Source organism: Plecotus auritus (genome assembly GCF_963455305.1).
Source record: "Plecotus auritus genome assembly, chromosome: 4".
Classification (NCBI taxonomy): domain Eukaryota; kingdom Metazoa; phylum Chordata; class Mammalia; order Chiroptera; family Vespertilionidae; genus Plecotus; species Plecotus auritus.
Genome location: NC_137775.1, coordinates 20,817,135 through 20,834,117, shown reverse-complemented (window position 1 = coordinate 20,834,117; position 16,983 = coordinate 20,817,135). Strand labels below are relative to the sequence as shown.

The window sequence follows — 16,983 nt, the reverse complement described above, 5'->3', positions numbered from 1 at the left end:
GAATTTTCCCCGGAAGTCGATGATCATTCTAATTTGATAAACCATGTAAATGGAGTTCAGATGCTTCCTCCAAGTGTAGGGCCTTTTATTGATGGGTCTCACAATATTTTTGTTCCACCTTACTTTGCTAATCATTGCTGCCTATCCCTGAAATTTTATAAAGTGCTTATCTGGCTTGGTTCTTTTTAACCTGTGACATATCATGAAGGCTTTGTGACAATCATCCTCCCCTTAGGACTGCATAGTTCATAAGTTTATGAACTATGGAGCAAAGCGCTGGGTTTGGATACCAGTCTATCCCTTAAGATAGCTGTGTGATTTGGGGTTAATAGTTCACCCTTGCATTGATGAAAGAGATGAAAGATACCAGTTATCTCATACCATTGCATGAAGATTACAATAGTGAGTATATGTAAAGTGCTTAGAACAGTGTTTGGCACCCTCAAACAGTAGCCATTGCTATTTTCAATGATAGTGCCTCTCAGAGACACATGAGATAGTAGATGAGAAAGGGGCTCTGAGTACTGAAGCTTTCCTGTATAGTCTCCTCAGCATCTAGATAGAGAGCTCCTTGAGGCCAGTTGGTGTGTATAAGCCACACAGCTTTCAGCACAGACGGCCATGAGGAGATGGGTGCACAGCTATTACCTAAATGGATCAAAGAAAAATACCTAACCCTCTTCTTTTCTTTTGCTAAAAACTGGAATGTTTGAAATGACACTTTGAAATTCGTTATTTTTTCTGATCGTCTGAAATTCCTTTATTTTCATTCTATTTTACATTGACTAATCACTGATGGCTCTCCCTGTTAAATTTACGAAGTGATTATCTGACTTGTCAGTCCTAAAATGAAATCTCATGAAGGCTTTGTGACCATTCAGTGAGTGGTAGCTCTGCCTCTAAGCCCCAACTCATCAGTATCTTCTATACAGTGTAAGAGAACATGGATATACCATGGTAGGCGAGAATCATGGAATAACGGAAAGAGCATGTGTTGATGATGAAGAAAAGCTGATGTCTGACGTTTTTGAATTCGTTGCCACTTTTTAGTTGTGGAATAGGAAGCCAGTTAAAATGGTGGTATTGATACTCAGGTCAGTCACAGAGTTGGGGGCTGATTAAATGTAATAATATCTCTGAAGCACCTACTGTTACTGGACAGGGATTGGCCCTAGCGGGTCTGCCTCAGTGGCCTGTAGTGTGTGTGTGTGTTCTCGCCTTCAGTGCAGGAAAGATTTCACAGCATGAGTCTAGGTGATTTTGAAAGTAGTTTATTACAGCTGGGGACAGTGAACAAGGAAGGGCTTAGGACAGAAGAAGCGACAAAGGGGCCTTGAAGACAGGTTCAGTGGGTTAGTCCTGGATGAGCTGCCACTGCCCATTGCTCCTAGGGTGCAAGTGTCTTGGGGACCCTCCAAGTTTAGGAGATGCATGCTGGCCTGTGGGGAAGAGGAGGGGGGAGGGAAAGGCCCAGGTCTGCTCCCTGGAGGGAGAGCCCTAGAGAGAGTACTAACTGAGGTCTTTCCTGTTGAGGGTTTTAAAGGCTGGGAGCTTAGGGGAGGTCTTAGGGGAGGGTCTTCATAGAATATTCATCAGCTCTTCCAGGGTTGTGGTCTGCACTGATTGGTCAGCGCCAGGGCAGGATGAGGTTAGTCATTGCAGCCGGCTCTGGTGTTGCCCTCCTGGTTTTGCTGCTTTTCTGGGCCTGGAGCTGAAATCCAACTGAGGCCTAGATGTTATCTCTGTGGAGGAAAGGTCAGGGGGTCTAAACCTCAGGACCAGGGCAGGAAAGGCACCTGGAGGCAAGGCCCAGCACCAGTTTTGCCCTTCGCTAGGTACTCAGAGCTTTCTGCCCTGGTGACCATCTGTAGCTGGCTGTACACTGTTGGGCCAGTTTGTTCAGCTCTCTGTCTGTTTCCCCATTCCACTTGCCAAGGAATTTTCCTGGCTTCTATCCTGCCTCACTATCACAGTGCCTGGCATACAACAGACGCATTACATGTCAGTTTCCTTCCCCTTTATTAGGTAACCTGATGTCACCCAAACTGGCTTTGCTGATGACAGAGCATTCATTTGTTTATGTTTGTCCTTCTGAGTTGCCAAGCAGTTTTTGTTGCAGAGGGAAGATTTTGTCTTTTAGCCAGCAGGTGGCAACCAAATTAAAGCTGAAGAGTTCTCATTAAGATAACTGGTAAAAATCTTGCCTTTTCATATTAACACTTGATGGAAATGACAGGTGGATAAAAATCATGTGGGTCTGAAGCGGAGTGGCCCCTAAAGTATTTCTAACATGAGGCCCCAGATAATATCTTCTTAAGGTTAGTTTTTTTTTTAAGTCCTCACCTAAGGATATTTTTCTTTTGCTTTTAGATAGAGTGGAAGGGAGATGGGAGTTGAGAGAGTGGGAGAGAGAGAGAAACATCGATGTGAGAGAGATACATTGCCTCCTGCACTTGCTCCTACTGGGCTGGGGAATGAGCCTGCCACCAAGGTATGTGCCCTTGACTGGGCCAACACTCTAACCACTGAACGAACAACACTGGCCAGAGCAAGGCTGCCTGGCTTTTTACCAGAGCATCACACTCATGCTCGTAGAGGCTTGTCAGAGGAATCGTGGAGATGTGTTTAAAGTAATGAACCTGTTCACTTGATTTGGCAGTTTCAAAAGCAGAGTAAAAAGTCATCAGTTAATAAACTAGAACGGTCATAAAAATATATTTTTTTATTTTTAATCTGTTTTTGTGTGATTGTGTGTGGGGGGGGTTGTCTATTGTGGATTTGTGTGTGTAATTTTTTTTTTTTAAATACTGACCAGGAATTGAATCCACAAGCTTTTGATGTACAGGATGATGCTCCAGCCAACTGAGCCACCTGGCCAGGCCACCACTGTTCTTTTTAACGCCTGTATCCCTGGATTAAGCCTAAACTCTGGCTGGAGGGGAATGGCTGTTGAAGATTACCTACCCCTTATTTTGGGACGTTGGGCAGGGCAGTGGGAGTGGCAGGTGCTGGGATGACTGCATTTACAAAAGATGTCAAGATCAAAGCACAGTCACATGACGCATGCTGCTGACATGCTCTGAGATAAAATCAACTCAAAACAGTGAATCCCTGGTATTAGCTTTATTTTCCAAAGCAAGTCCCTACTATGTCACTTTCTACAGGAAGACCGTCCCTACTCGCCGGCATACCTGGCCTGTGTTTAGCATCCTGTGACTATCAGGAATGGCTAACCATTCCATGTCCAGGAAAAAAGAGTTAGTGACACTCAATTATTTAAGCTCTATCCTTAACTAAGTTCCCTTCAATGATTTGATGTTTCCTATAAAAGGCCTTTCAAAGAATAGGAGGCTAGAGCAGCAAACATTTCCCCCATTTACCTTGCTGCCCGTCACTCCTGGCCATCCACGATCCCTAGAGGGCAGGGATTTTTGGATCGCTGCCTCTGACCCCTGTCAACCCGAGGGGAGGATCCTGATTACAGGACTGTTTCCAGGCCAGAACACTCGAAAGATGTTTCCGGCCGTGGAATAATTTTAAGTAGCTAAGTTAATAATGTCTGTAATGTCTAGGATTTATAAAGCAAAGGTCTTCTAAATTTAGATACTTGTAATTTATAATCAGGCTTAATTATAGTTGCTGATTAGCATTGGCAGTGGTAGTTTAATGCTGTGCTGTAGGGAATTATGGACTTTGTGTTCTTCTTTTGATGCATGTTTATCATATCTTCTGGAGCTCAGTAAGATAAAGACAGGCTGAGACTATTGGCCGATTAGTCAGTTCTAGTGTGATAGTGATTCTGGTTTCTTTAGGAAAGGGGAGGGAAAGGATAGAGTGAAAATGATTATTTTTCCTTTCTGTTTCAGAATGCATGGTTGGCATTGCTTCTTCTTCACAGGTGAATAGCTTCTTCTTACCACAGACTTCCAGCACTTATCAGCTATAAAACGAGTCTAGCAGAGACCCAAACCTACTGCATTTCTCTCCATTATGCTGTGCTTGGGGTTGCCCTGACCTGTGTACCCACCTCTGTGGGAAGCGGGACTTTTGAGGCTTTTACTGGGGTCCTTGTTCAGGTCACTGGCTTTTACTTGGGTACTTTGACATATCTGGTCAACAAATACTAATAAGTGCTTTGCTCTATAGCTGATTCTGATCTAAGGGAATTTAGTTACTGGGACCAAGTATCAGTGTAAGAATGGGTCACCTTTGTAATGATCCTTTGTTATAAACCCATAATTCATTATAAAGAAGTTTCAATGACTATATTATAGCTTTAACACATATAGAGTCTGAAAAGTAGTAATTGCTTAATTTTTCTCTTGAAAGGAAAGGATAAGACTACCTTGCTACAGAGAAAATGTGTAGCACACTTGTATGATTGAAATATGGCTCCACGGTGTTTCTTTTGTCAAAATAAATAAGAGCGTCTCTTGGTTGTCTATGTATTCAATTGAAAGTCTTAACTGGTGTCCTGAGTACTGTAGGTCTGGTACTGTGCGTAGTTGCTAGTAATTTGTGCTCCAGGCCTCCATTAATGACACAACAATGCTCAGAACAACTCAAAACAAATCTGCTTGGAACTTCTAACTGAAGCATCATATTTCTTTTGAAGAGATGTTATGAGCAGCCTGCCTCAGTCAAAAGATTGGATGATTGATATCAAGTCAGGAGACCCGGGTTCAAATGTGAATCTTGCTGGTTCTCTCTCTCATAAATTGCTTAATCTTTATGATTAATCTTTCAGTTTCCTCATTTGTGAAACAGAGGCAAATAAGTGAGGGTTAATTGAAACAATGGAAATGAAATAGCAAAGAGTGGCATTTAATAAGTGCATATATATGTATGTATATATGTATATACACTTTTTTTCCCCAACTGGGGGATCTAAGGAATGGGGTCCACTAGCTTTTTTAAGTTATTATTTCATTCTTATTCATCAATTCATCACCATCAACTAATATAGCTCCTGGCACTAGTAGGTGCATGGTACAAGTATCTGCTGAATGAATCAACTGATGAGCAGCCAAGAACGAATCCTCATAGAACAATAGTCAGACAAACTGACAATACTGATGCCATGAGTGATATCTTAGGGCCAGTTTCGTGACTCTCACATTAATTCAGGAAATGGAAAGTGAAGAGAAAATTCTAAAACTATCAAAAATTAGTTAGGAATTGTCTTTTTATTAATTAATTTAGTTTGCTGTCTCAATTAATGGGAAAGGTAAGTGGCCTTGGTGTTGTGAAATGAATGCTTTTATCTGCAATCTGTCAGGCTACAATATGTCCACGGCTTCATGTGGGACAGAAATCTGAAAGGAAATAACTATGTCCTTGCCAAATGGTCCAGAGCACATCAGATGGTTTTTAGGACTTCCCTGGGTGTTCCTGTGCACTGCTACAGCGCCCGGAATCTGGTCCTAACAAAACGGGCCCAGTGAAAATGTGAGACGTGGGTCACCCAGGGAACAACCCCTGTGGCTTTCCAAGAGCCCCCAAACCAAGGCATGGCACAAAATGGGTACAGGGGTGACCTGCAAAGTCCAGGCCTCAGCAGATTCCAATTAAACCATGCCCATTGCAAGGACTGCTGGGCCACTCTGGAAGGCCCATGAGCCTTCTTAAACTTGAACAAGGATAGAGTAGTGGCTTTCATATTTAAAATGAGACCTTTGCATTTGAAATCAGTTGTTTGCAAGAGCAATGGCGAGGCAAGTAACTACTGCAAGGAACTCAACCTTTGTGTTTCCACGAGGGACTGACAACCGGTCCGTTCCTGGAGGAACTGGCTACCCTTGCTTGCCTTGTGTTCCCTCTTACCTTTGCAGTCTTCTCTCCCATACCCAGGACACTTACACCATGGCCTGCTTTTGGTAACATAACCATTTTCGGGTAACATGTTTTTTGGTCATACGTTTGGTAGCCTGATTGCTATTTTTGGTACATATTCTTGGGTTGAGACAGTGCTAAGCACATGGTAGTTAAATAAACGTATAAATTATTGATTGAATAAATAACTATACAGATATAATTCATATACCTGGCAAATCTTAAAAGAACCAAATTTGTGGCTTTTATGTGAGACTGAAAAAAATGGTCTGTTTCATTCTTTTTCTATATTTCATCGATTCTAAGATGTATATTAGTTTCATTCTGAAATTGGGATGCAACTTACAATTGATGGTGTTCATAATTTTATTGGCAGTATTTTCTCATGACTAGTGATTTGCAAAATAATGAATGGTAAATCTTATTAATAAGGGACAGGTTTCTTAGATTTGATAAACTAGAATAAGACTAAACTCATCTTAATATGCATATGCTGCTTTATACTCTCAACAGAATAATGGGAAAAGCATGGATTTTGGATCAAAGGAATTTTATTGTGAATCCTGGCTCTGCCTTTTTATTTTCTTTTTTAACCTGAACACAGAGCTTGCCCTGAATGAATTAATCTTTGGGGTGCAGCATTTCCATCTGTACAATGGGTATAAAGCATTCATACTAGAGTTCTGCTATATAGACATTCAGTGAACAAATTTAATGAATGTATTTTCCTGTTTTTCTCTCTACCTCCTCTACCAGCTTATTTATATCTTAGAATAGCCCTGTCTGGTAGAAACATGTAATTTCCATTTTCAGGTTCAGAAACAGAGATTTAGCGGAATGAATGAGTTAAGAGAGAGCTTTCTGAAACCTCTGATTTTCCATAAACCCCCATGTTCCATTAGACTTTCTCACAGGTAACTTCAACATAGGTGAGAGCTTAGCAATGTTTTGTTGTTGATTAGATTTCCTTAAGCAGCCTGTGTAACAATTTTACACAATACCTTCATAACAATATCGCACACCACATCCTTTTTGGAAAGGATTTTACCTCTTGCCCTCATCCTGTAAACAAAGAGATGCCTCTATTTAAAGAAGAGGAAAAGGAAGAGGGAAAAGGATATTATATCACCTGGCCTAACATTTTGGGGAGCAGATGTTTTCCTCATTTCATTGTTCACAGTAAATTGGTTCAAGATGGTATAAACCAAATGTTCAAAATGACTATGATCCACAAATCAATTCATATTATTCTTGTGTTTGGATAGAACAAAACTATGAGGATGGATTGAAGTTAAAGTTGGTACTGAAACCTCAGGGCTTGGTGCAAAACCAAAAGTAACCCATTAGTACTATACTATGATAAACCAATAGATGGTAGGTATTAGACCTCTGGGCCTTAAACATCCAGAGTGAATCATTAGTAGGTGCAAAGAAAACCGCTTTTATATTTTCTCATTTTAGCCTGAGATATTTCAATAACAAGATTTTTTTTTAGTCTCAACATTTCTTTTTTCTATTTGGTAATCACATTTTTAATTAGGTTGCAAATGGATCAAATAACAAGGAACTAGATGGAATTCAGTAATAAAAAAAATCATCAAACTTAAATGAAAAGGATATGGGTGCTTGTTTGAAACAAAGAGTTAGGTTTCTGAGTGGGCCTAGCCTGCTTCCAGACTCTGCCAAGGGCTAGCTGTATGGTAGTGGGCAATGCGCTGATTACTAATTATAGCTTTACTAGAGGCCTGGTGCATGAAATTCGTGCATGGGGGGTGTGTGTCCCTCAGCCTAGCCTGCACCCTCTCCAATCTGGGACCCCTTGAGGGATGTCCGACTGCCCATTTAGGCCTGATCCAGGATCAGGCCTAAACGGGCAGTCGGACATCCCTCTCACACTCCAAAACTGCTGGCTCCCAACTGCTCGCCTGCCTGCCTTCCTGATTGCCCCTAACTACTTCTGCCTGCCAGCCTCATTACCCCCTAACCACTCCCCTGACAGCTGATTGATGCCTAACTGCTCCCCTGCCAGCCTGATTGCCCCTAACTGCCCTTCCCTGCAGGCCTGGTCCCCCCAGTTGCTCTCCCCTGCAGGCCTAGGTCCCCCCCCCCCCCCCAACTGCCCTTCCCTGCAGGCCCGGTTGCCCCAACTTCCCTCCTCTGCCGGCCTGGTCACCCCTAACTGCCCTCCCCTGCTGGCCATCTTGTGGTGGCCATCTTGTGTCCAAATGGGGGCAGGATCTTTGACCACATAGGGGCAGCCATCTTGTGTGTTGGAGTGATGGTCAATTTGCATATTACTCTTTTATTAGATAGGATAGAGGCCTGGTGCATAGATGGGGGCCGGCTGGTTTGCCCTGAAGGGTATCCCGGATCAGGGTGGGGGTTCCCTTGGGGCATGGGGTGGCCTGGGCGAGAGGCCTGTGGTGATTTGCAGGCCAGCCACACACCCCCCAGCAACCCAAGTGGAGGCCCTGGTATCTGGGATTTATTTATCTTCTATAATTGAAACTTTGTAGCCTTGAGCAGAGGCCAGGGCAGGCGGAAAGCTTGGCTTCCTCCATTGCCGGGGAAACCCAAGCCTCCTGCTCGCTCCGTGGCCGCAGCCATCTTGGTTGGGTTAATTTGCATACTCGCTTCTGATTGACTGGTGGGTGTAGCGGAGGTAAGGTCAATTTGCACGTTTCTCTTTTATTAGTGTAAATAATCCCGTAGAGAAGATGGGAATTGAGAGAGAAAATATTTTAAAGGGCCTAGAAGTGTCTGAAACTTGATAGGTGCTCAATAAACTCATCTTTCCCATCTTTATTTTTTCCTCCCTTTTTAATCCTTTATCCTTGATTAAAAACTTTTGTCATGTGAAATAGTTTTTAAAAGTTGTTATTTATTGCTTTTAGACAGAGAGGGAAAGAGGGAGAAACATCGATTTGTTGACTACTTATTTATGCATTTTAATTGATTTCAGAGAGAAAAGGAGAGATAGATAGAGATAGAAACATCAATGATGAGAGAGAATAATTGATTGGTTGCCTTCTGCATGACCCCTACTGGGGATTGAACTATGACCTCCTGACTCATAGGTAGACACTCAACCACTGAGCAACACCGGCTGGGCCATTGGTTGATTCTCATTTGTGCCCTGACCAGGGATTGAATGCACAACCTTGGCATATCTGAATGACAATGTGCTAACCAATTGAGCTACCGAGCCAGTTTTGAAGTTTAATGGATCTAAGTAGACTCCCAGTGTGGAAATTAAGCATCCCTGAGGAATGGGTAAGTGCTCATCCATGAAGCAGGCACAGGGAAAAACCCTTTGGGCAACTAGCTCTCTATGGGAGAGCTGGCTAGAGGTCCAAAAGATGTAAGGAAAGCTTTCAACACATTTTCTTTATCTACTGCTGTCCTACTCAGCCCTTTGTAGGTACTCATACAGCATGTTGTCTCAGGCCTTCCTACTGTGGGACCCTATCAGAGTTTGTCCTCAAAGCATCTTTGCTTTTAAGCATTAGTTAGGCATCTCCATTTATCTAGGTTAGAAGTCATGGGGTAATTATGAACCCCTCCGTCTTGCATTCTCACTTCCACAAATCTACCAGGTCCCAAAGATTCTATTGCTACAATATCCCTGAGGATTGCCACTGGGTATGCTGCATGGGTTGGGAGAGGAAATGAAGAATGGACAGGTCTGCCACTGCTGGTGTATTTCAGTACCCTCCTACCTGACAAGCTCTACTGTACCCACCTCCTAATGGATTGCTCTTCTCCATCTTGTTCCTCCCATCTATGCTATTTATAGTCACCATGTTGATCTTTCTTCCAGTAGAGCTGTGTTACTATCTTGCTCAGTAACCTTTCATTATTCCCCACTGCTTATGAAATATAGAATCAATGCTTGCAAGGCACTAGGAAGGCCCTAAACATCTAGTACGAATTTACGTATTTTTATGTTGGGTCTTCCAATCCTCGCTCCTGTTCCCCATCTTGCATCCTTCACTGCATGTTGGCTGTAAACACACCTGGACTGTGAACACACCTGGACTCTGGGGAAGCAGTCAGCAGGAATCTGCCTCAGCTTCCTTTGTTCTCTCTCCTGTGGAAAGCCCTGCTCTACCCACCCTAATTCAAGACCTCGTGAGGTGTTATTACTTTACTAGAATTGTCTATAATTGCAGAATAATAAATGTTTAATACAGAAAGCTTAGGGGAAAACATCACACATGCATATTACTTTAGTTGTGCCCTCTTTCTTAAAACCTTAATAGATCTTGGAATTATTTGCCTCATTTTAGTTGTTTCCCTCAGAATTCAATCATTCAATTTTGCATTGATTAGAGGATGCCTGATGTTATAAATACAGACGACCCCTGACTTAGACAAACTCCTGGGGGCTAGGTTGTGTCTCACTTAGCTATACCTCCCTCAGGTTATCAGTTTAAAGTGAGCCAGTGGTTGCAAGATGACACCACACGTGATGTCAGTGGTGAGATTGTGGGCTGTTGGAAAATCATGAGGATTTTTAGAGGCTAGCCCACTAGCCTCCCTCAGACAGCAGGCCACTTCTGGTAACCTTTAAATAAGATGTTCTGCTCTTAGGACATTTGAGGAGTCTCCACCGGGCTCATTTTGTGCCTCTAGTTAATAATAGGTGGTAGAATGTTTGCACAGACACCTTTGAAGAGTCTTTTTAAAAAAAGTGTTTGATGGTGGCTCTAAGTTTCTTTTATATTCCTCTAATATGTGAACGCTCACAATAGGTTGCATGGAATACTATAAAGACAGTCTCTCTTGAAAGAAATGAAATCCTAGAGGTCTCTGTCAATTTCAATTTGTTTTCTCTAAGGGATATGTATATTCATGATCTTTGCAAGGTAAGGCAAGTATTACCTTTGAGAGGGGCAGACTGGCCTTAAGGAGAATTCTGATCTGTCTCATTTTTGTGACCAGAAATGTGGCTCTACTGCCTTGATTTGAATTATTTATAATGATAGTGAATAAATTTCCCACAATATCATAGAGTGTGATTTAAACTCAAAGACGTGGAAGGTTACACTCACCTTCTGGAAGATTTTTCAAAAACTACTTCTGTTTAAGAGGAAGAGACAATGTGATATAATGTGTATGTGGAAACTCTGACGGAAGAATCTAGCTTGATCCCACCAAGGTGCTTTTTCTTCCTGCTTTTCTTCTTTCTCATGCCAATTTGTAATAAAAGCCATTCTTTATGGATATATCTAGTCTACACTGTTTGTGGGTATTGATGTGTATATAAAATATATTATGGCATGCTTGAAGGATGATGACTGGAAGGCATTTTATTATGTTTATTGCTACATATTAATCCTTACTTACAGAAATATGACATATCTGATAGTAAACATACAATTTCATTATTGGGAAAGGAAAAATATATATCTCACATATTTTTAAAGAAGAATACAAAAATGAAATATAGTTATTTGGAAGACAAGTTGATATTTTCTACTTTATGTAGTGGAATTCAATTTTTTTCACTATTTGAGTTGTAGAGACCCTTATGGTTTTTTTGGTAGGGGTTAGATAGAAATTTTTAAGACTGTTTAGGAGTGATTCATAAGAGCTACAATAGGCATTTTGATTGAGGCAGGGACTGTGTTGAGGCAGTCTCTGTGTTTGAGCAGTTTATACTGCAAGAAAATATTCTGGTGCCAGGATATGATGTTTTCCTCAAATCTTAGAGTCCTGGCTCTGTAAACATCTGGCTGATCAGCTGTTGCATAAATTTTTTTTTTTTTTAATTTGCTTCTGTAAAAAAAGCCCTTTTCATTAGCTATAAACTCTGGACAACTTCAACCCTATAATTTTGAGTCTGTTTTAAAATTTTAGAAGGCCAAGATCCTCATGATTCTAGCCATGTTCTTTGAGCCTTTGTAACAAAACAGCTAGCCAAATTATGAAATAAGTATCTTGTAGATATTCTCAGAGCATATTTCTGGACCACAAATAATTTGGGACAAGGATATTATGTAAGGAGGTTTTTCTCAATTAGAGTGAGGCATGGGCATTTGGGTGACAAGCCTTTATAATAAAGTCTAGAGCATTGCATTGTGCAGCTTTTCTGGAGGCATACTGAGAATATGTTGAATCTTATGGACTCTGTCTGGCTCAAAAAAATTAGTTTAAACAATTGTATCTGAAATTTTGAATATAATTTACTCATTTTACTGGAAATATATTCTTTTACAAAGAAATACATTTTCAATGTAATAAGTAAATTATGAACAATGAAATAAATACACTATACCCAAAGTAAGTTTTATCAAGTATTTTGGCCCATAACAATAGTATCACTGTTCCAGGAACTACTCTAAAACATTAGAAAATAGCCTTTATTTTGGAACAAATAGCCACCTTTTTAAAAAAATGTATATTTTTATTGATTTCAAAGAGGAAGAGAGAGGGCCAGAGAGATAGAAACATCAATGATGAGAGAGACTCATGGATCAGCTGCCTTCTGCACACTCCACACTGGGATTGAGCCCATAATCCCAGCATGAGCCTTGACCGGGAATTGAACCGTGACCTCCTGGTTCATAGGTCGATGCTCAACCATTGAGCCATGCTGGGTGGGCAATAACCACCTTTTTACCTCTATTTTTAAAATACAACTATAGCTTCCATTTCCTTGTTTTTCCCAAGTCACCAATCAACTCAGCCCTTCCTTTCAGCTTCACCAAGTCACCCATGGCTTCTCTCACTTGACAAGGAGATCAGCATCCTTTCATAATCCACTTTACTAGTAAGACAAGGCTTTTGTATTGGAGCAAATCTAAGTATTGATACAATTCTAGATGTTTTAAATTGAGTCTTTCCTCATAAGCAAAATACTACATTTCAGAACATGTCTACCTCCAGAATGCACTTCACTCTTCCTAACTTTGTGCTTTCAGCAGCAAGTGTTTGCAACATGGGTCCCCTTGTATTCAGCAATGAATAAAAAGCCAATGAAAAGCATGGGTCATTGCACTTCCTTGCTTTGACTAATTTGCAATAGAGGCTAATTTTGATATGAGGTGGATTTAACGTGAAGCGAAATGAAGTTAAACTCTCAGAGTCTTGCTCATTCAAGGTCCTTTCCAAACTCTTGTACCTACGAAACTCTTTACGCTTCAGAGTCCTTAAACCCAGATCTGTCTTTGCCTGATATATTTTTAAAGAAAATGCTTATAATCATAATGTTCAGAATACTTTTATTTCTATCAGCAGAAAGAATTTTAGATGTGATGGCATACTGATGGTGACCTATATAGTTGTATGTATACTATGCCACACTCCCCTAATAATTTGACATAAAAAAAGAAGTTTCAAAGTACCAGGAAAGAAATGAATGTGTTTGTGTCTGAATGTTAATCTCCGTAGCATTGCACTTACATCAATATTTCATGTTGTTAAACACTTTAGATTTGCTGTAGATGACTTTACCTCATTAAATATTCATGTGGATTTTTTTCATAGAGTCAGTTCGAGACAGCTGTAATCTGTAATATTTAAGAACTCAGGCTCAGTGGTTATATTAATCCAGGTTTACATGAGCTGGTTCTGCCACCTACTAGCTGGGTGATCTCACCTTTCTCATCTATAAAGTGAACATAATTCTTGTGTCTCTCAGGATTGTGACACTTAAATGAAAGACTGTGTACCATGTCTAGCAAAGAGTAAACAGTTAAATAGTAGCTATTATTATTTACTGGTACTAAACTTTTTAAGTCTTTATCTGTAAAAAATATCTTTACTAGATACTTGCTAAGTAGCCTAAATTAGCCTGTGGCAATAGCAGTTATAAATTATTCCAGTATGGCTAGTATTCTCTCCCTGGAGGAACAGTTAAAAAAAGAAATAACTTTGAGAATAATGCAGAATTTTTTTAGAGCTGCTGGGGGAGAGGGAAAAGGTTTTTTCCTTGTTGCCCCAGAGGCAGAATTAGGAACAATGATGCAATTTCCAAGAAAGTAGGTTTAGATTCTGTACATGGAATACATTTCTGTCTGCAGTTCCTCAGTACAGAATTGGCTTGCTTGCAAGTTTATAAGAATTATTCATGAAAAGCCTTGATAATACATCAGGAAGGGGATACTAGCACACTCCCTCTTTATTGGTCAATGCTACTGTATAAATCTAGGTTTTATCATCTATGTAAAACTTTAACTCCACAGTTGATGATTAATTTATTCAAGTTCTTGCTATAATATATTATTGGAAATTGAGTTTAACTTTGCCAGTTGAAAGGTCAGTTTTCACGTGGCCTCATGTCCCTCCCTATACAGGCTTTTAGTCACCTTATAGAATTTGTTTGAATACACATTCTCCTTAATCAATTCCAGTTAAAGTGACAGCAAATGATTAAGCAAAATTTTGATAAATGTGTTGATCACATTGTAATTATAGTACCCTTTAAATATAATTCCATATTACTAAGGAGGTTCCTAAATTAAAATATAAAAACCAGTAATAACCTTTTGATACTGCTAGAGTTTTTTCCAGTATATTTTAATATGACTGTGAAATTGTCTGAGGCTGCAGTACTATCTCCACCCTATTTTTAATAACCTATTTGGTTATGTAAATTATGGCTTCCTTCTTCCTGCTTATGTCACCTAGTACACCCCATTTAAAAAGAATGAATGAAATGAATGTTTAAGCTTCTTGCTATTATTGAATTACTTTGTACGATGTTACATAACAGGAAAATGTTTGGCATTAATGGCCTGGAATATTAATGTTTTCAAGGACATTAGGTTCCTGGTGTTTGTTTATAGTGGTTGGGGAAGGGAGTACTTTTTGAAAGAAATAAATTGTGTCTCTATGAGAAAGGGTAGTGTGGTATAAGGGATGAACTCTAGCTAAATCTTGGTAGCATTTGAGATGTGAAAAGGAAGAGCGTTTCAAGGAAGCATATTGGTAGTAAGGTTTGCTTCCATGATGGTCATAAGTAAATTCTGAAAATCATTTTTAATCTGCTTGAGCTGTGTGAGGCCGTGTACACCAGGGCACGATCCTACTAATTGTTTTTAGTAGATAATATCCTCAGACAACAACAACAGGGCTTACTTAGTGGGCAGGAAGGATGAGTGCAGAGAATTTCCATGTACTTGAAAAGTAAATTAGTAGGATTCAAATTCTATGAACTAAGCTCTGTAATTCAATTTATACCACATCTTATTTTCAGCCTCAAAAATTAAAATGCATGGTTATTGTGAACCCCAAATTTATTTTGAACCTGTAAAAGAGTTACATTTCAATCTGTATATTGTGATTTATTTGTTATTTAAAAAGTGGAGAGAGTATCAATAGGCAAAGATGTAACTTCATCATTTTGGTTAAAACTGGGCAGAATCTCCCTTTATCATGAATTGTCTCATCAGAGTTGGTAGTGCTCATGAGGATATAGTAAAGGAAGAAGGTAAAAAAGAAGAACAATAAAGGATGAAGACAAGAAGATCCAGGGAAGTAAGGGAAAAATAGGAGTGAGATGGAGGGACAAAGAAGAAAAGAGTTTCCAAGAGGTAGAGTGTATGGCCTACCTTTGATAATTATATAAGACAGAGAATTCCTGTAGTTTTGCAATTCAGATCATTAATCATTTTCCACATAAGGACATTAAAAAGACAGAACTCATACATTCCAATTAGCTTACATTTTGCCGCTCTTCCTGTATTTTTCTTTTTTTTTTTTAAATATATTTTTCATTGATTTTTTTACAGAGAGGAAGGGAGAGAAATAAAAAGTTAAAAACATCAATGAGAGAGTAACATCAATCAGCTGCCTCCTGCACACCTCCCACTGGGGATGTGCCTGCAACCAAGGTACATACCCTTGACCGGAATTGAACCTGGGACCTTTCAGTCCACAGGCCGACACTCTGAGCCAAACCGGTTAGGGCTCTTCCTGTATTTTTCATTTTGCCTGAACTGGTGAACCTATCATCGTCATAGGTTCACACACTGGTATGTGCATGGGAACAACTTGTTGAACATTACCAATCTTAATTTTAAAATTCAGTATACTTTCTAAGGACACATTAAATCCATTTAATTCTTCATCCAGCCAGCATTCACTGAAGACCTGCTGTGTCGAAGGGTTAAGTTAGATGTGGAAAGGAACAGAGAAGAATGGCAGTGGGACCAGAGGGAATGGTGTTTGACAGATGTGATGGAAAGACTTGTGGGTGAATAGCAAGAAGTTCGGTGATCTACTCAAGTTTGGAACAGGTTCTGCCAGTGATGATGAGCCAGTAAACGTTTTTTAAGCAACGAGAGACATCATCAAGGCTGTGCTTGGGTGTGATAATGTACAAAATAATTTAGAGGAGAAGGCAAGGAAATGAGTTAGAAGAGCTGTTGTAAGATTATAGCTAAGAGTTAATAAGGTGTGGAGGGGCTTGGGCAATTGGGATAGAAAGGAGATGGCAGGTGGAGCCTAAGGAGATGGGAATGCAAAGATTCAATAACTAATTGTGGAGGGGCAGGAAGGAAGCTATAATAAGCTTTTTTTTTTTTTTTTTTTTTTTTAAAGGAAGACTTTTGCAAATGACAGTTCCCAAAGATAAGAAAGATAGGATTAAAAATAAATTTAAATACTTTAAGTGTGTGTAAGTATCTATAAAGTAATTATTTCTCATGATAATTTCAAAGTTTATTTTTTATTGTTGACATTATTACAGATGTCCCCTATTTTCTCCTTCTACCCAGTAACACCCCCCCCCCCCCCGCCACGCTAGGCCTTCACCCCACTGTCTGTGTCTCATGATAATTTTAAGTAACGAAAAAAGTGTAAATAGTATGCTTATGGAGTGATGACTTTGAAAAGTTGTTCATGAGGAATTTTTGAAAGATCATAAAGGCCAACAATAACTCCCTTCAACTTAGACTTGTAGGTATATAGTAGAAAGTAGACTTTTTTTAGGGGAGAAAGAACAGAAACTTTCATAACTTTTGAGCTTGTTTCCTCATCTATAAGACAAGGAACAGCATGCTGGTTAAAAAAAAAAAAAAAGAGTGGAGTTCAGCCCAGAACTCTGTTCAAACCCAGCTTCTGGCACAGGGCAATTGTGGTATGGTAGACAAGTTACTTAACCTGTATGTTAAGCTTCACTTTTGTCATACTTTGCAAAAAACA

The 16,983-nt window shown here is 39.8% G+C and overlaps 1 protein-coding gene across 1 annotated transcript in view; it reads left to right on the top strand.

Annotated features, from left to right (window-relative positions):
• Positions 1-16,983, top strand: part of ARHGAP18 (Rho GTPase activating protein 18) — a 170,842-nt gene that overhangs the window by 24,273 nt on the left and 129,586 nt on the right. The gene's annotated exons all lie outside the window — the stretch shown is intronic.